At 36.8% G+C, this 20,284-nt stretch overlaps 1 protein-coding gene and 1 pseudogene across 1 annotated transcript in view; both read right to left on the bottom strand.

The window, feature by feature from the left end:
* Positions 1–20,284, bottom strand: part of POF1B (premature ovarian failure, 1B) — a 287,784-nt gene that overhangs the window by 145,795 nt on the left and 121,705 nt on the right. The window lies entirely within an intron of this gene.
* Positions 9,935–10,969, bottom strand: LOC102825674 (annotated as a pseudogene).

Here is a 20,284-nt window from a genome sequence, read left to right as displayed (position 1 = left end):
CATGCATATGAGGTCATTGAAAATACCATGGCTTGGGTCAGGAGCACCTTAGTCCTCAAGCTGACATCTTTGATCTTCAATAATTTAAAAAAGTCTTGTGCAAGGTTGGGGTTAGTAGTCTAGTACTAATTCTGCGATGCCACACCAGAATTCTATACATGGCTAGTAGAGGTTAAAATATTTACTATCTGTCCCTTTACAAAAACAAAAACAACTCTTGTTCTTGATAATGCATTAACACAAACATCTATAGTTCACATCAGAAAGTGGTATAAAGAAGTGATATGTGTTATCAGAGGTACAGAGAAATAATTCATAGAATGGAGTTCAGAGGAGGAAAATCTGAGTTCCATCTAGTAGCATTCAGGTAGACTACTTGGATCACGTAGCATTTGATTGGTATGATGAGACATATAAGGCAAGATTTGCATATAAGGATAGAAAGTATAGATGAGGAAACCCATCATGAGATTACCCTAGTAATTAAGGATTTTCAAAGTTAACTCTGAGATCTTGAACCTGAGGAGTCTACTACATGAACAAGAGTATCAAAAAGAGCAATAAAAAAAAAATTGAAACATATTCAGCTTTATATACTCTTGATAAAAATCAGGAGCGCCATAGCTTCAATGGTTAAGCACTTGGCTGTAATTGAAAGGTTGGTAGTTCAAACCCACCAGCCTCTCCTAGGGAGAAAGATGAGGCAGTCTGTTTCTGTAAAGATTTACCACTTTTGGAAATCATATGGTGTCAATTCTATACTGTTCTATTAGTGTGAATATATTAAATGGCAATGGGTTTTAATAGGAATCTAAGTTTGATTCACGATTTTACTGTTCACCACACCTAGCAGAGTACATAGTGCATGTTGTTTTTGTTATGAGCAATAGAATCACTTCTAACTTATAGCGACCCGGTATAGTGTTTTTGAGGAACAGCTGGTGGATTTGAACTGTGAACCATGCAGTTTGCTTATCCTACAGTATTCATGCAATCACTGAAAAAGCAGGTAATAGCCAAAAATAAATTAGACAAGTCTTAACAAGTATGAGAATCAGAAGAGTAAAATATCTTAGAAGCAGAGAGAACAGAAATTTTCAGTAAGCAATAGGAAGTCAAATGTAAAAATGCTTCAGAGAAGTCAATAAATAAGAATTACAAAGTAGACTGGATTTGGATTCCTAAAGATTCATTGGATTTGAGCACTAAGATCAGTGGAAGAAGGTCTGATGGAGAAAAATTGGGTCATACAACAAGGATATATTTCTGCCTCTATCACCTACTTGCTTTGTGAACTTAGTTGAAATATTTATCCTGTCTGAGGTTTAGTTTACTTGCTATAGGGACAAAAATGCAAGGTGTTGCATTTTTGCATCAAATAAAATAATGTCTTTTAAAGTACCCCAAAATTCTCATTCTTAATGTAAAATGGCACTGTTTTTAAGATAACATATTAATATACTAAAAATTCCTATAAGTAAAACAATTTATGAGAATCTTGTTAGAATTTTTTATACTATTAAATTAAAAATATACAAAAGTAGGCTTATTGAGGACAAAGACTTTAACAATCTTGTATCCCCAGGAGTGAATTGATGCTTGAGTGAGAAAGAATGATATGAACCTACATCTTAAAGATATAAGTAAGCATTCTTTAAGAGGGGGAAAAATCCATTTAGAAAAAGCTAAAAATGAATTTATTCTTTGTGAACTAAAATTTATTATAAATATTGAACTATTATTAGTTTTTAGGAAGAACATTTACAGAAATACTACAAGTGTTGAGGTTGAAAATATTCTCAAAACTTTTTTCCTCTAGAATGTGCATGATTTGGACTAATATGAAGAAACTTACTGAAAAAATAAAAACAATCAACAAGCCCTCAAATCTATATGTGAAAAAGGTAAAACCAAATATGAATTTGTTAAAATAGGTCAGCCAAAAAAAAGAAAAGAAAACGTAGCCAAAAGATTTAGATTCTGCAACAAGTTGTTTGGCAGTTTTACTAGTTAGGTAGCTTCTTTTTTCCAATATATACATTTGAACTGGTGCCAGATCCACTCTAAAAATTAACAGGTGTTTCCAGAGATGACAGATCTTACATTTTAATTATTACTTTTAGAACCCCTAGAAGGAGTTCTCACATCTAACAAAGTATGTAATCCCCACTATCTACTTTTTTTTTGTTGTTCCCAGGCCACAAAGTCTTGTTAGAGAAAATTAAAAGAAAAAGAGTTTGTTGATTTGGCTCAGAACAAATTCAAAATATAAAGTGGGCCCTCCAATCTGCCTGGTTATATTTGTATTAATCCAATTCTCTACAACAGTAGTCAAAAATGTTTTAATTTTAGTTAGTTTTTTTTTTTTTTAATTTTCCAAGCCCTATCCCCAATGTTCATGTTCCTTCTTCACTTACTGAAAATGCCAATGTAACCTATCCAATAATTTCTTTGTCTTGCTCTATCCCTCAATAATTTTTCACAAGTTTTTGCTCCTTCTATCTCATAGTAAGGTCTGCTGCAAAAGACCTCTATAAAGTGTTGAAGAGCAAAGATGTCAGTTTAAGGACTAAGGTACGACTGACACAAGCCATGGTATTTTCAATAACCTCATATGCATGTGAAGTTGGGTAGTGAATAAGGAAGACCATATAAGAATTGATGCATTTGAGGTATGGTGTTGTAGGAGAATATTGAAAATACCATGGGCAGCCAAAAGAACAAATCGATCTGCGTTGGAATAAATATAGCCAGAGTGCTCCTTGGAAGCCTGGATGGCCACAATTTCATCTTTCATACTTCGGGCATAATGTCAGGAGGGACTAGTCACAGGAGAAGGGTTTCATGTTTGGTAAAGTGGAGTGTTGGAGAAAAACAGGAAGACCACTAATGAAATGGGTTGGCACAGTGGCAGCATCAATGGGCTCAAACATAGCAATGATTGTGAGGTTGGCCCAGGATTGGGCAGTGTTTCATTCTGTTGTGCATAGGGTTACTATCAGTAACCAACTCAAAGGCACCTAACCAACAACAATAACATTTTTTTTTTTTTTAAACTTCTATATCTGTACCTGGAATCCTACCCTTTTTCTCTTCTTCTGAATCTTATTCTATTTATCATCTTCTCTGTTTCATCTGTAGTCTCCTTTATTATTGATTCTTTTCCCTCTGACTACAATTCTCTGAGGTTTCCAAAATTCTGTTCCCTCCTTTAGCTGCCATCTCATTTCTTCTTCACTGACCAACATCCTTTTCAGATGAGTAATCTTCACTCATTGTCTCTACTTCCTCTTCATCCACTCACTTAATAATCCCTGTTATCTGCATTTTGCCTTCACAAGCATACTGAAACTCCTTTCTCAAACATCACCAATGATATCTTAATAATCCAACCTTACTCTGAAAACTAATTTCTTCTTTTTGCTTCAAGGACTGCATATTCTCATCCTTCTCTGACAACTCCTCTTGTGAAAGTGGCTCCTTCCTTCTGTTCCCTTAAATTAGGAATTGCTCAAGGATTTGACTTCAAGTGGATTCATTAGCTCTCAATAGTCTCATTCTCTTACAGCTTCATGATAACTTTTAAGGTCTCTATGTTGAACATGTCCTTTCTCTCAGTCATTTAAAAATATCTCTTGGACATCTTCCCTTATATGCATGTTGACTGTTACTGGTTCAAATAGATCTTACAAAACCCTCTTTCCCATACAAATTTCTCCATAACAATTTCTTAATAACTTTAATTGAGTCCCCATACACCCAGGACATGCAGTAGTTCTGTAGGATAAGCAATTGACTGTGAACTACAAAGTTGGTAGTTCGAGCCCACCAGCCACTCTGCAGGAAAAAGATGAGCTTTCTACTTCTAGAAAGATTTACAGCCTCATAGGGTCACTATAAATTGGAACCGACTCAATGGTACTTAACAACAATAACAATGATATTTCCAGTGTCTCAGGCTGAAAAACTTACAGTAATATTTGACTCTTCTTCTTCTAACTTCCACATCCATGTGAAATTCCCTCCATGTGCAATCAGTTAACAATATTTGCCTCTACCCTTTTTCTTCTTTTTGTATTTATAAAAATACATGCAGGAATATATAATCATTTAAACAACCAAATGGCACATTTTTCAAGCCAGGAAAGGCCATAGTTTTTGAGATCCCAATAGTCTTGATCCAACAAGGACAAAGTTCCGAAGGGTTAGGAAAGAAGGAAGAATGGAAACAGGAAACATAGGGAGGAAGTGAGATAAGTGATTTACATTGTGGGGATTTAAACCAATGACAAGAAACAAAAGGTATGAGTTTGAGTGGAAAAGTTATCTGCTTTGTGAACTTTCACACAATTGACAATAAACCTATTTAAAAAGTAACAATTCATCAAAAGTAAAATGTGTATTCACATTTAATAATAATTAAAAATCTAATTAATATCAGTCAGAATCTCTCTACTGATGGAACAAAACTATTTCCTTCAATTCTGGATTAAGTTATTATTCAGAATGCTGAAATCTTGTTACTAAAATGAAAACAAATGGAGAATACAGAGGATCAGAAAAATCAAAATGAAAAAGCTGAACAGAAGTATAAGGAGATTCAATGAGAGGAGTGGATTAAGGTGGATTTAATTATAGGGAAGAGAAATAAAGATTACAGAAACTGGGCGTTGAAAGAAAATAAAATTGCCATTTAGGACTCTCAGCTTATTATAAAAATATTGTAATTAAACTGGAATCTTCTGTCAGGGGCATTAAGAGAGCAAACAAAACGGAATATATTGAGATAAATAAATAGGGGACTATACTGACAGGATTTTCAAGTCGCTTTGCAAATCCAGTTAAATTTTAATAATAATAATAATAAAAAAAGCATGTTGTTAGGTGCCATCAAGTTGGTTCCAACTCATAGGAACCTTATGCACAACAGAACAAAACACTACCCGATCCTGCTCCAGCTTCATAATTTTTGTTATGCTTTAGTCCATTGCCGCTGCCACTGTGCCAATCCACCTGACTAGGGGTCTTCCTCTTTGTCACTGACCCTACAGTTTACCTAACATGATATGCTTCTGTGGGGATTGATCACTCCTAATAATATGGCCAAAGTATGAGAGACAAAGTCTTATCATCCTCACTTTTAAAGAGCATTCTGGCTATAATTTTTCTAGCAAAGATTTGTTTGTGCTTCTAGCAGTTCATGCTACTTTCAATATTCTTTCCCAACACCATAACTAAGATGCATCGATTATTTTACAGTCTTCTTTATTCACTGTTCAACACTCATTCCTATGAAGCTATAGAAAATCCCATGGCTTGGGTCAGGCACACCATAGTCCTCAAACTAACATCCTTCTCTTCAACACTTTAAAGAGCTCTTGAACAACAGATTTTCCTAAAGCAATATATCGTTTGATTTCTTGACTGCTGCTTCCATGAGTATTAATAGGGGAGCCAAGCAAAATGAAGTCTTGACAACTTCAAACTTTTCTCCATTTATCATGATGTTATTTACTGGTCCAGTAGTGAGGATTTTTGTTTTCTTTACATTGAAGTGTAGCCCATACTGAAGATTGTGGTTTTTGATCTTCATCAGTAAGTATTGTAAGTCCTCTTCATTTTCAGAAAGCAAGGTTGTGTCATCTGCATATCACAGTTTCTTAATGAATCTTCTTCCAATTCTGATGCCATATCTTTCTTCATATAATCCAGCTTCTCAGGTTAAATCTCAGCACACAGATTGAATACATATTGTGAAATAATACAACCCTGGCACACATCTTTCCTAATTTAAAACCATTCATTGTCTGCTTGTTCTGTTCTGTATACCTTGGTCGATGTACAGGTTCCTCATGAGCACAATTAAGTGTTCCAGAATACTCATTCTCTGCAATGCTGTTCACAGCTTGTCATAATCCACACAGTTGAAAGTCTTTGCATAGTCAAAAAGCACAGTTACAACTTTTTCTGGTATTTTCTGCTTTCAGTCAAGATCCATCTGATATCAGCAATGTTATCCCTAGTTTCACATCCTTGACTGTATCTAGCAGTTTCCTTGTTTATGTAATGTGCCAGTTATTGCTGAACTATCTTTAGCAAAAGTTTACTTGCATGTGATATTAATGATACTGTCTAATAATTTCTGCATTCCTTTGGGTCACCTCTCCTAGGAAGGAACACAACTATGTATCTCTTCCAATCAGTTGGCCAGGTAACTAACTGTCTTCAATTTTCTTCCCATAGATGAGTGAGTGCCTCCACTGGTGCATCAGTTTTTTGAAAAGTTTCAATTTGTATTCCATCAATTCCTGGAGCCTTGTGATTTGCAATGTTTTCAGTGCACCTTGGAATTCTTCCTTCAATTTCACTGATGCTTGATTATATGCTATCTCTTAAAATGGTTGAACATCGTCCATTTCTTTTTGGTACAGTAACTGTGTGTTCCTTTCATGTTCTTTTGATGTTTTCTGCATTCATTCTACATTCAATATTTTGCCCATAGAATCCTTCAATATTTCAAGTTAAGGCTTGAATTTTTTTCTTCAGTGTTTCAGCTTAAGAAATGCCAAGCGCGTTCTTCCTTTTTGATTTTCTCATCCCAGGTCTTTGCACATTTCATGATAATACTAGACTTTGTCTTCTCAAGCTGCCTTGTTTTTGCTGATGATATGGAGCTTTTCCAGTCTCTCTTCCCACAGATAACATCTACTTGATTTCTGTGTATACCTTCTCGTGAGGTCTATGTGCACAGTCATCTTTCATGTTGTTTAAAGAAGGCATTTGCAATGAACAAGTCATTTGTCTTGTAAAATTATATTATGTGATCTCTAGCATTTTTTCTCTCATCAAGGCCATATTTTCCAACTACTGATCCTTCCTCTTTGTTTCCAGCCTTTGCATTTCAATCACCGACAGTTAACAATACATCTTGTTTGCATGTTTGACCAATTTCAAACTGAAGTAGTTGATAAAATTCTTCAATTTCATCATTACTGGCTTTCCTGGTCGGTGTGTGAATTTGAATATTAGTGGTATATTAACTTGTCTTCCTTGTTTTTGTTGTTCTTAAGTGCCACCGTATTGTTTCTGACTCATAGCGACCCTGTATAAGGTTTCAGAGGAGTGGCTGGTGAGTTTTGGTGTGGCACCATAGGATAAGCTCTTGACCTCAAGGCTGGATTGAACCACAAGGTCGGTGGTTCAAACTCACCAGCCGCACCTTGGAAACCCTATACAGGGTTGTTATGAGTCAGAACCGACTTGGCAGTGCTGAACAATAACAACACCTTGTGGTTCAAACCCACTCTCTATTACCCTATAACAGACAATCCTGGTGTGGCACTGTGGGTGAATGTGCCAGGCTGCAAAGTTGTTTGAACCGCAAGGTTGGTGGTTCAAGCTCACCATCTGCTCTTCAGAAACCCTATACAGGGTCGCTATGGGTCAGAACCAACTCAATGGCACTTCACAACAACAACAACATCGCAGATAGCATTATACTTCAAGACTGATCTTGAAACAGTCTATTTGATAATGAATGCAACACAATTCCTCTTCAATTTGTCAATCCTGGCATAGTAATCCATAAGACTGTCAGATTCAAAAAGGACAATACCAGTCTATTTCGGCTCACTAATGTCTAGGATATCGATCTTTATGCGTTCCATTTCATTTTTGACAACTTCAAATTTTCCTAGATTCATACATTTTACATTTCATATTCTGGTTTTTAATTGATGCTTTGTGGGTGTTTCTCCTCATGTTGAGGTGTGCTCTATCAGCAAATGAAGTTCCTGAAAGCTTTACTCTATTCACGTCATCAGGGTAAACTTTATTTTGAGGAGGCAGCTTTTTCCCAGGTGCTTTTTATTTTTCCTTGTGAATTTAGTGAATGTTTACATAGCAGATCATCAGTTTTACATTGAACAGATCACATATTATGCTTCATTACATGGTTGTAATCCCTTCTATGTAGCAACAGTTAACAGCATTTACCTTTATTCACTGTAACTACTACAATCCTCCCTGTGTCTCGTGCTACTTTCATCTTTTTTTTGCCAACATCCCTCTTGTTGTATATTGCCTGCACTGTCACCCATGTTAACAGAAAGACTTAGTAAACATTAGCACAACAAAATGAAAATGAAAATAAAACCCACAAACAAAATGAACTCAGCATAGAAAATTATCTGTAACAAAGAATCACGCAGCACCACAAAAAATACACAGAAAAATGACAACAATTAATTCATAGCTATTGATAATTATACTGAATATAAATGGATTAAATATACCAGTCAAGAGACATAAAGAGCAGAATGGATAAGAAAACAGGATCCTCCAATATGCTGTCTACAAGAGACATATCAAAAATGTGGAGACAGCTGAAATGCCCATCAAAAGAAGTATGGTTAAACAAATTTTGGTACAGACACAGTGTTCAATTATTTCCACATTTTTTAGGCCACATCTCTTTGAAATGGGCATAAATGTGGATCTCTTCCAATTAATTGGCCAAGGAGCACACTAACTTTCAAATTTCTTGGTGTAGATAAGTGAGTGCCTCCAGTGCTGTATCAATTTGTTTAAATATTTCAATTTGTGTTCTATCAATTCCCAGATCCTAGTTTTTCGCCAATGCCTTCAGTGCAACTTGGACTTCTTCCTTCAGTCACATGGGTTCTTGATCATATGCTGCTTCTTGAAACAGCTGAATGTTAATAATTTCTTTTTGGTACAGTAATTTTGTGTATCTTTCCGTCTTCTTTTGATGCTTCCTGTATCATTCAATATTTTGCCCTTGTTGTTATTGTTAAGTGCTGTCCAGTCAATTCTGACTCATAATGACCCATTACAGGGTTTCTGAGGAGTGACTGGTGAGTTTGAAACACTGACATTGTGATTCAAACTGACCTTGTAGTCCTGTGCTTATCTTATAGTGCCACACCAAAAGTCCATAGAATCCTTCAATGTTGTAACCTGAGGACTGAATTTTTTCTCCAAGTCTTTCAGCTTGAGAAAATACAAATTATAGTGCTTTCTTCTCTATTGATTTTCTAACTTTGAGCATTTCATTAGAACACTTTACTTTTCCTTCTAAAGTTGCCCTTTGCAGAAAAAAAAAAAAAAGATTCCAAAATAGATTTACTTACTAAGAATAATTTCGTTTCTGCATAAAAATCACCAATTGTTCATAATTGTTTCTTTTTCTTTCTTTTTTTTATTTCTCCCTCAGTTTGAAAAATACAGCTCTTTTTAGTGCCAGGAACAAAAATTAATGCATAGAGATGTTGTCTTATATCTCTGCATTGGGAGGGTTCTTCAAATAATACACATGGTAGGTAGTTTCTTAGGTTGGAAAGCCGTCCCTGAAGAAAATAATTGTGCAAAAAGATGCGAACACAGTCATCTGTAGTTGGCTATTTTGGGCCAAATGATTTAAAATAGAAACCCCTGGGTTCATTAAAGGCTTGCTGACTTGTTTCAGCTATAAAAATACTGTCTGACAAAAGAGACAACCAAAAGAGTGAGATTATATCAACTGTGATTGGAGGTTGGGTGATACAAGCCACGTGAGAACACACATCTATTTTCTTTTTCCTTTATAACTTCCAAAGTAAGAATCCTGCAACATTTCAAATCAAACTAATCATGGTCCTTCAAACTAATCATGGTCCGCATCAAGATACCGGTTATATTTTGAACATAAATGTGTATGACACCATTCCCGCAGCATTGGGATCTGCATTGTTGTTATTGTTGTAAAGTGCCATTGAGTCGATTCTCCAAGTTGCAGGTTGAAAATTAAAACCCAAAATCCATAGGACTTGATTTATTAAAAACATTAACTGGGTTTTACTACACTGAAATGAAGCTATGAAGTCAGTCTGTGTTGCTGTGAATTTACAAAGAAGATTTTTCAAAAATGGGGTATTCATTGCTCCAGTACAGTAGACAAAAAAATATTTTTAACAGCCATGACTCCTGGCCGCTCTGGAAGGCCACGAGTCTGGGGAGGCTTGCTGGTTGGATTCACAGTGATTCGGGGTTGCATGTGTCTGTGTGTGGCCGTGGGATTTTCAGGTGCTGTCTCCAGGCACACCTGCACCTTTTAGTTGAGCTCAGAGTTTCTCTTGGTATACATCTCATAGATGACGTCAGTGGTGGTCCTGCAGTTGACCAGAGAATGGCGGGTCTTCTCCAGGAACTCCTCCTCTATCACATTCTATCCTTGGAGAGTTCTTTCAGGAAGTCAGACTTGTAGGGGATCGCATACAGTGCTGCACAATACAGACATGTTACTTCTTGAGCCCCATCTCATAGGCCTTTATGGAGTTGACACAGAGGAGCTCTGGTAGCGTAGTGGTTACGAATCGGGCTGCGAACCTTAAGGGCAGTGGTTCGAAACTACCAGCTGCTCCGCGGGAGAAAGATGAGGCTTTCTACTCCCGTAAAGATTTACACCCTCCGAAACCCTCTACAGGGTCACTATGGGTCGGAACCGACTCGATGGCACACAACAACAACAACAACAGATGAGGTGGGGGTGGTTCTCATCCAGCTCCGGGTCACAGATGCTCTGGAGGAAGCCCTGAATGAATTGAAGTCCTCTCTACAGCCTCATTAGTGTTAGTGTGGCCCCCACTTTGGGCCATTCTGCTCCGTACATTTCTATTCCATCATCAGGATGTTTTGCAAAGTCCAGAACTTGGTGGGGTTGGTGCCATACATGATCTTGATTTTCGTGATGTTGTCACTTATGTTCACCTTGATGGGAGTAAACACTGGGAGCCCGAGACATTCGAAGGAGCAATATCTGCTTGTCTGTGGGCAGCAGCCTCAGGATATGCTCAGCCAGCAGCACCATTTCAGAGTCCAGGCCCGCAGTAATGCCCTAGGCAGCATTGTAGGCATCTATGCCCAACCCTAGCACCTCAGATGTCTGTTGCAGTTGCTGGGCTGCCAGCATTTTCTCCACTTCCGTAACTCGTTTTGAAATTTTCTGTTCAGCTCTTTTACTTCTATTCTCTTTAGCTTCTCTATGCTTAAGATCAAGTTTCAGAGTCTCTTCTGTCATCCATTTTAGTCTTTCTTTATTTCCTATATTTTTAATGGCCTTTCACTTTCTCTTGTATAATGCTGTTGATGTCATCCTATAACTCTAATGAGTGTCTAATGCATATAATCTGTTCTTGAGATGATCTCCAAATTCATGTGGGATATATTCAAGGATATATTTTGGCCCTGTGGACTTGTTTTAAGTTTCTTCAGCTTTAATCTGAACTTACATATGAGCAATTGATGGTCTGATCCACAGTGAATCCTGGTATAATTTTATCTGATGATTTGAGCTTCTCCATCTTCTCATCTTATAGATTTAGTCAATTTGGTTCTTGTGTATTCCATCTAGTGAGGTCCATGTGCCTAGTTGCCATTTATATGATTTAAAAAAGATATTTGCAATGAGTAAGTCATTGATCTTGCAAAATCCTATCATGCAATTTCCTGCATAGTTTCGAACACCAAGGCCATATTTACCATTTACTAATCCTTCCCTTTATTTCTAACTTTCTCATTCAAAACACTAGTATTTATCAATGCATTTTGATTGCAATTTTGATCAATTTCAGACTGAAGAAGTTGGTAGAATTCTTTAATTTCATCCTCACTGGCTTTAGTCGTTGGTGCATTAATTTTAATAATAGTGGTATTAACTGATCTTCTGTGTAGACATATGAATATTATCCTATTGTACTTCAAGACAGATCTTGAAATGTTGTTTTTGACAATGAATTTGACACTATTCCTCTTCATTTTGTCACTCCTGGCATAGTAAATTTTATAGCTGTCAGATTCAAAATGGCCAATATCAGTCCATTCAACTCACTAGTGTCTGGGATATCAATCTTTATTTGTTCCATTTCAATTCCAATTTTTCTAGATTCATACTTTTTACATTCCTGTGTTCGGATTATTAATGGATGTTTGCAGCTCTTCCTTCTCATCAGCAATGAAGGTCCTGAAAGCTTTGATAGATTCACTTCATTATGGTGAACTCTACTTTGAGGAGGCAGCTCTTCCCCAGTCATATTTTGAATGCCTTCCAACATGAGGTGCTTATCTTTAGGCACTGTATCTGACAATGTTCTGCTGTTATTCATAAGATTTTCAGTGTCTAGCCCTTCAGAAGTGGTCCCCATCTCTTTGCTCTTTAGTCTGTCTTAGTCTGAAATCGTTACTGAAATCTGTCCACCATTGTTGATCCTTCTGATATTTAAAGCGCTAGAAGCATAACATTCAACACTACAGCAACACACATGCCACCACAGTATGACAAATGGACAGAGGAGTTATGGTGAGCCTGCATACATACTTCTAATTTCACTGTCTTCATAACTACATGGAGTGGGGAATTGATGTTTGAGTCACTGGATCCTAAATTACTTCCATAATCATTGTTCTTCATTTGGGCATGTCTTTCAGCTCTGAATTGATCAGTTTAAGCCACTTAGCAACTGAATGCTTTGGGTCAATTAATAACTTATGATTCAAGGAGGCTGGTAACTTTTTGTTTATTGCTCTATGCCTAGCTCTGGCACATAGAAGGTAATCAATAAATACTCATTGAATAAATGGCTGCACTTCACTTTGCTACTGCTTTATTTCCTTTTTTTTAAATTAAATTGTATAAAATATGTAAATTGCCTAGCATGAAACTAAATATCAATTCTTCCTTTTCCGCATTAACTAAAGAATAAGGTTGCATTCAAAGTCACAAAAGAATAACTGGAAAAATAGTTTGGAATCCAAATCTCACTCTGGATATATCCTAGGCAAGCATAATAGTTCTCACATTATGAAAAGAAGTCCTATATAAAAGTAATTATTGGAAAGCTAGGACTATCAAATATGGAAACCACAAAGTATACGTATTTCCCAGTTTGAGTGAGAAAGAAAGAAAATGAGAAAGCGGGAGGAAGAATGGGGAAATGAGAGGTGATTGATCAGCCAAAAGCTGATTCTTTGAAAAGAGCAATAAAATTGGGAAAGCTCTAGCTAGGCAAAAAAAAAAAAAGGACAAGAAAGCCAAAAAGAGAAAAGACAAATTATGAATTATCAGAAACATAAAAAGAGCCACCACAACTTATCATTTAAAAAAATCATAGAGAAATATTATTTTTCATACATCCAAAATTTGATTACTTAGATGAAATGAACCAGTTCCTTGAAAGACGTAATCTACCAAAACTCACAAGAGAGAAATTGATAATCTGAGTTAGTTTATATCTATTGAAGAAATTGAATCATCAATTAACAACTTTCTAAAACAGTAAGCACAAGGTTCAGATGGTTTCTTTCAATGGTGAATTCAACCAAGTATTTAAGGAGAAAATTATATCAATTTTCCACAATCTCTTTCAGAAAGTAGAAAAAGAGTGAATACTTTCTAGCTCATTTTATATGGCTAGTATTACCCTAATAACAAAATCAGACAAAGAAATTAGAGGGAAGGAAAATTACAGACTAATTTTTTTTTTTTTTATTAATATAGATGTGGAGACTGTCAACTTATTATTAGCATGTCAAATACAAAAAATGTATAAAAGAATCATTCATCACAGTTAAGCATGCAAGGCAGGTTCAACATTCAAAAATCAATTCATATAATCCATCATATCAGCAGATTAATGAAGGAAAAAATCACGATCATATCAATAGATATAGAAAAGTCATGTGACAAATCCAATACCCATTCATGATAAAAACTCAGAATACTAGAAATATAGAAGAATTTACTAAACTTGATAAATAACATCTACAAAATGTCTACAACTAGCATTATACTTAATGGTGGGAAACTGAAACCACTACTGTTCAGCATTGTACTGAAAGTCCTAGCTAATGCAAAAAGGCAAGAAATGAAATGAAAGATATTCAGACAGGAAAAAAAAAAGAAATAAAACTGACTTTGTTAGAAAATGCTGTTCTTAGATGCCATCAAAATCGGCTCTGACTCGTAGTGATCCCATGTATAACAGAACACACATTGCCTGACCCTGAGTCATCTTTACAACAGTAACTATGTTTGAGCACACTGTCCCAACCACTGAGTTAATCCATCACAATGTGGGTCTTCCATTTTTGTTTTTTCAGTGACCCTTCACTAAGCACAATGTCTTCCTCCAGGGAATGGTCACTCTGATAACATGTCTAAAGTAAATAAGTCCTCAAAGTGACATCTTTGTCAAAAGAAAGTGAGATGAAATCTCATTATCCTTGTTTATAATGAACATTCTGCCTGCTCTACTTCCAAGATAGTTATTTGGAAGTACATGGTATAGTCATCATTCTTTACCAACACCACATTTTAAATGTGTTATTTTCCCTCCAGATTACATGACTGCCTATAAAGAAAATTTTAAAGGATAAACAAGACAACTGCTGGTACTAATGAGTAATTAGAGCAAAGTTGTAGGATTGTTGTTAGGTGCCTTTGTGTCAGTTTTGACACATAGTAACCTTATGTACAACAGAACAAAAAACTTCCCTGTCCTGTGTCATCCCAACAATATTTCCTATGTTTGAGCCCATTGTTGCAGACTCTGTGTCAATCCACCTCATTGAGGGTCTTCCTCTTTTTCACTGACCCTCTACTTTACCACCACTTTTTGACCATGAGAACCAAAATATAATGTTTAATATAAATATAAATATAACAACATGAATTTAGATACCATTTCAAGAACAAATTTGATACATTAGACACTAAGGACCAAAAACCAGAATAGTTGTGGGATGACATCAATAGCACCATGCATGAAGAAAGCAAAAAGTCATTTAAAACACAGGAAATAAAGAAGAGACTCAATCTTGCTCTTGAGAGAAGTAAATCTAAGGCAACTGGAAGAAATGATGAAGCACAAAGGCTGAACAGAAAATTTCAAAGGAAAGCTTGTGAAGCAAAATCAAGTATCAGAGTGAAATAGCCAAACACCTAGAGTTAGAAAACCAAAAGGAAAAAATATACTTTGTATTTCTGAAGAAAAGAATTCAATCTTCAGGTTGCAATATTAAAGGATTCTGTTTGCAAAATATTAAATGATGCATAAAACATCAAAAGAAAATGGAAAGAACACAGAGTCACTGTACCCAAAAGAAATGGTCTGTGTTCAACCATTTCAAGAGGTAGCATATGATCAAGAATGGGTGGTACTGAGGAAGAAGTCAAAGCTGCACTGAAAGCATTGGTAAAAAGCAAGACTTCAGGAATTGACAAAATACCACAGGAAATATTTCAACATACTGGAGGTACTCACTCATTTATGCTAATAAATCTGGGAGACATCTAATTCACCAATTGTTTGGAAGAGATGCATATTTGTTCTCATTCCAAAGAAAGGTACCTAATGAAATGTGCAAATCATCTAGCAATATTATTAGTCACATGCAAGTAAATTTTGCTTAAGATAATTAAAAAATGGTTGTAGCAGTATATCAAAAGGAAATGGCCAGAGATTCAAGATGGATTCAGAAGAGGACCTGGAACAAGGGTCATAATTGAAGTCAGTGGATCTTGATTAAAGCAGAGAATACTAAAACAATGCTTACTTGTGCTTTATTGACAATGTAAAGGCATTCAACTGTGTGAATTATAACAATGTATGAATAACATTATGAAGAATGGGTACTCTAGAACACTTACGTGTACTCATAAAGAATCTACACAGAACAAGATGCAGTCATTCAAACAGAACAAGGGGATATTGAATGGTTTAAAATCAGGAAGGGTATGTGTCATGGTTGTATACTTTCAACATACTTTTTCAATTTATATGATGAACAAATAATCTAAGAAACTAAATTATATGAAGAAGACCTATTAAAAATGTGCACTATACAGAAAAAAATACTGCTTTCTGGAAGCAAAGAAGACTTACAATACTTAGTGATGAAATCAAATGCTACAGTCTTTAGAATGCATTGTACTCCAGTGTAAAGAAAACATAAACCCTCACAACTAGAACAATTAATGTCATGATAAACGGAGAAAAAACTGAAGTTGTCGAATACTTCATTTTGCTTGGATCCACAATCCATCTTATTTAGGATAAGTTTAACTACTTCAATGTGTGTCTTCTCTTCTTCCATAATATTGTTGTTGTTCTTAGATTCCATCGAGTCGGTACCAACTCATAGCAACACTATGTACAACAGAATGAAACATTGCCCAGTCCTGGGCCAACCTCACAATTGTTGCCACACTTGAGCCCATTGATGCTGCCACTTTGCCAATCCATCTCTCTGGGGGTCTTCCTCTTTTTCTCTGACTCTCCACCTTACCAAACATAATAGCTTTCTCAAGAGACTGGTCCCTCCTGACAATATGTCCTAAGTATGAGAGATGAAGTTTGGCTATCTTGACCTTCAAGGAGCACTCTGGCTGCACTTCTTCCAATACAGATTTATTGGTTCTTTTGGTAGCCCATGGCACTTCCAATATTCTCCTCCAACACCATAACTCAAAAGCACCGATTCTTCTATGGTCTTCCTTATTCACTGTCCAGCTTTCGCATGCATACGAGGTTATTGAAAATACCATGGCTTGGGTCAGGCACACCTTAGTCCTCAAGTTGACATCTTTGCTCTTCAACACTTTAAAAAGGTATTGTGCAGCAGATTTGCCCAATGCAATATGCTGTTTGATTTCTTGACTGCTGCTTCCATGATCCAAGAAGAATGAAGTCTTTGACAACTTCAATCTTTTCTCCGTAGATAAGAATGTTGGGTTTTTTTTGTCCAGTGGTGAGGATTTTTGTTTTCTTTACATTGAGTTGCAATCCATACTGAATGCTGTGGTGTTTGATCTTCATCAGTAAATGTTTCAAGTCCTCATTGTGACCCTATGTACCCTAGAACAAAGCACAGCCTGGTGCTGCATCAACTTCACAATTATTCTTCCTCATGGTGTGGTGCTGTGGGTTAATGTGCCAGACTGCAAAGCCTTTTGAACTGCTAGGTCGGTAGTTCAAGCTCACCAGCAGCTCCTTGGAAACCCTATACAGGGTCGCTATGGGTCAGAACCGACTCGAAGGCACTTCACAACAACAACAATCTTGATGAAACATTCTTCTTCATATAATCCAGGTTCTCAGCATACAGGCTGAGTAAGTATAGTCAATGATTACAACTCTAGTACACACTGTTCCTGATTTTAACCATTCAGTATTCCCATGTTCTGTTCAAAGAACTGCCTCTTGATCGATGAACAGTTTCCTGATGAGCACAATAAAGTGTTATGGAATACCCATTCTTAGAGATGGCATCCTTAGTTTGTCATACATATTCAATACACAAATAAACATCTTTCAGGTATTATCTGCACTTACCAGTAGAGCTTAAGAGCTTTGTGACACTTGTTTGAGAATGGGAATAAGAGTTGCCTAGTCACAAATGGTAGGGCCAAGACTACTGGGTAATCAAATGGTGGAACCATGACCCCTGGGGTTTATAAGGGCCACAGTTTCCAAAGTTTCAAGAAGTTGGCTTATTCACCGACTCTGTTCTGGAGTGTGGAGCTGCCATTAAGTCAGGGCCTCTGCCCAAATGTGATGGGGAAGGGCTACCATGCCCAAGGACATTGAAGAATAGGACCTTCCAGGGCTAGGGTATGAGGTCACCACTCAGACAGACTAGGATAATGGGATTGCCCAAAGTTGATGGAGAAAAGTTGCCTTTCCAGTGGACCTGGGAGACAGAGCTGAAGCTCAGGGTAGAAGGCCTTCTACCAAGAATACAGAATGAATGAACAACAACCAGAGACTGGAAGGCAAGGCTATTGCAGAGATTGTCTCAGAGAACAGAAAAGTATTTTAAAGCCTTGAGAGCCAATGAAAATTGTTCTGCTGGATTTTTACCTTACTTTGTGCTTTTTATCATTTCTTTGCCTCCATTTCTTCCCTGTGTAGTGGAAATGTCTACCTCTTCCCTAATCTACCATTGTATTTGGAAACAGATAACTTGTATTCTAGATTCGCAGGTGATGAGGAATTTTGTCTTGGGTGGAAATTTGGACTTGGAAGAATTTGTGAATGAAATAATGGAATTCTACTTACTTGTTGTACTGTGGTGGCTTGTGTGTTGCTGGAAGCTATGCCACCAGTATTTTAAATAAAACCAGGGTCACCCATTGTGGACAGGCTTCAGCAGAGTTTCCATATTAAGACAGACTCAGAAGAAGGAAAAGGTGGCCAAGTCTGAATAATTAGCCACTGAATACCTTATGGATAGCAGTGGAACATTGACTGATACAATGTCCAAAGATACATCTCTATTGAAACGTGAACAAAATACAACTGGGGACAAACTAGAGTTGATCTTAATGACCCGGATGTAGTTAAGCTTTCACGTGCTATTGTGGCTCAACTCTAAAAGAGAAGAAACAGCTGTAAACATTCATTAATAATAGGAATGTACAAACTATGAATGTAGGGAAATTGGAAGTTGTCATAAATGAAATGGGACCCATGAAGATCTATATCCTAGGCATTGTTGTTGTTGTGTGCTGTCAAGTCAATTCAGACTCATAGCAACCCTATATAGGGTTCCAAGGAATGACTTGTGGGTGTGAACTGCTCACCTTGCAGTAAGAATTCCAGTACGTATCCTTCAGCCTACCAGGACTCCATCCTAGGCATTAGTGAGCTCAAATGGATGAATACGGGCCATTTAAAAAATGGATTACTATGCCTAGAATGAAATACTGAAGAGGTATAGTGTCATATTCACCACAATTCTACATGTGATAGAATAATATCCATATATCTACAAGGAAGACCAGTTAATGCCACCATTATTTAAATTAATGCACCAACCACTAAAGTCAGTGAAGATGAAAATGAAGAAATTCTACCAACTTCTTCAGCCTGAAATTGATGAAACATGCAATTAAGAAGCATTGACAATTACTGGAATTGACAAACAGGAATGCAAAAATAGGAAACAAACAGGAGGAGATGATGGAGAAGCTTAACGCCATCAATATCATCAGTCAAAATATGGCCAAGAGGAGCCTGTGGAACAGATTATCAATTGCTCATATGCAAGTTCATACTGAAGCTGAAGAAATTTAAAATAGGTCCATGAGAGACAAAGTACAACCCTCAGTATATCCTATTTCAAGAATAGATTTGGTGAGGCGGGGCTTGATGGCGGCTAGGGTGGAGGTGCAGTGCAGTTCACTGTTAGCAATACCACAGAATACCAGGCAAAGCAGATCCAGGGCAGAGTTCCAAAACTCAGAACCATAGAGATAGGAATATTTTGAAGGATTGAAGGCTTATAGATTGTGGAACTTGAAGCTGAAGTAAAAAAATGCGTACTTTTGAATCTGCCGGGCTGGGTTTGGAGGCCCGGAGCCGACATCTTGGGCAAGACCAAATGGCAAGACCAAACAGGGAAGCAGAAACACCATGGAAAAATGCCACGGGAACCTTGGAGCAAAGGTGGACAATACACTTTGTTGGTTTTGTTTGTTCTGATTTTCTTTTCTTTTTTGGGGGGTAGTATTTGGTCATTGGCGCACCCACTGTTTGCCAACCTCCATTCTGGTGACTAGAGAGGGAGCCTGAGCGAGTGGACACTCCCAACCATCACCACTGGTGGGTTCTTCTGCCATGCATGAACATAGATACTCAGCCAAAGAGCAGACATTAAGGTTTTTTCCTTGTTTGTCTTTTGTTTTGTTTTTGTTTTTTAAAATAGGAAAGGGCAGGACAGGGCTGTAGAGAGGGAAAGTGAGTTTAAAAACAAAACAGGACGAAAATTAAAATTAAAATTAAAGCCTGAGGTATAGCATAACAACCAACACAGGCATCTTGAAATCTCTTAGACAGCTTTGTAAGCAAGAAGCTAAATAGAGGCATTAAAGTCATACTCATATTAGGCTACAGATTTTTTCTTTTCTTCTTTCCCTCCTCTCCCTTTTCTGTGATTATAGACTGCAGTATGCACTCTAGTTTTTGTTGTTGTTGTTTTTTGTTTGTTTGTTTTAATTATTTTTTTATCTTGTTTTTGTTTTTTTTTCTGTTGGTGCTGTTTTGCTGTTATATGCTACTCCTTCTACTTTGGAGGACTCTTTCTCTCAATATATTACACAAGAAGAGTCAGCAACTGCTGCCATATAGCCAAGCTACAATCACACTCTATAAAATACCAAAACCTAGGCAAGAACGAATACCAACTGCCATATACCAGGGAAACAGACAACACCTGTGAAAGTTACTCT

Source organism: Chrysochloris asiatica, unplaced genomic scaffold, assembly GCF_000296735.1.
Source record: "Chrysochloris asiatica unplaced genomic scaffold, ChrAsi1.0 scaffold00167, whole genome shotgun sequence".
NCBI classification, from domain to species: Eukaryota; Metazoa; Chordata; class Mammalia; order Afrosoricida; family Chrysochloridae; genus Chrysochloris; species Chrysochloris asiatica.
This window is presented reverse-complemented; position numbering and strand designations above follow the sequence as displayed.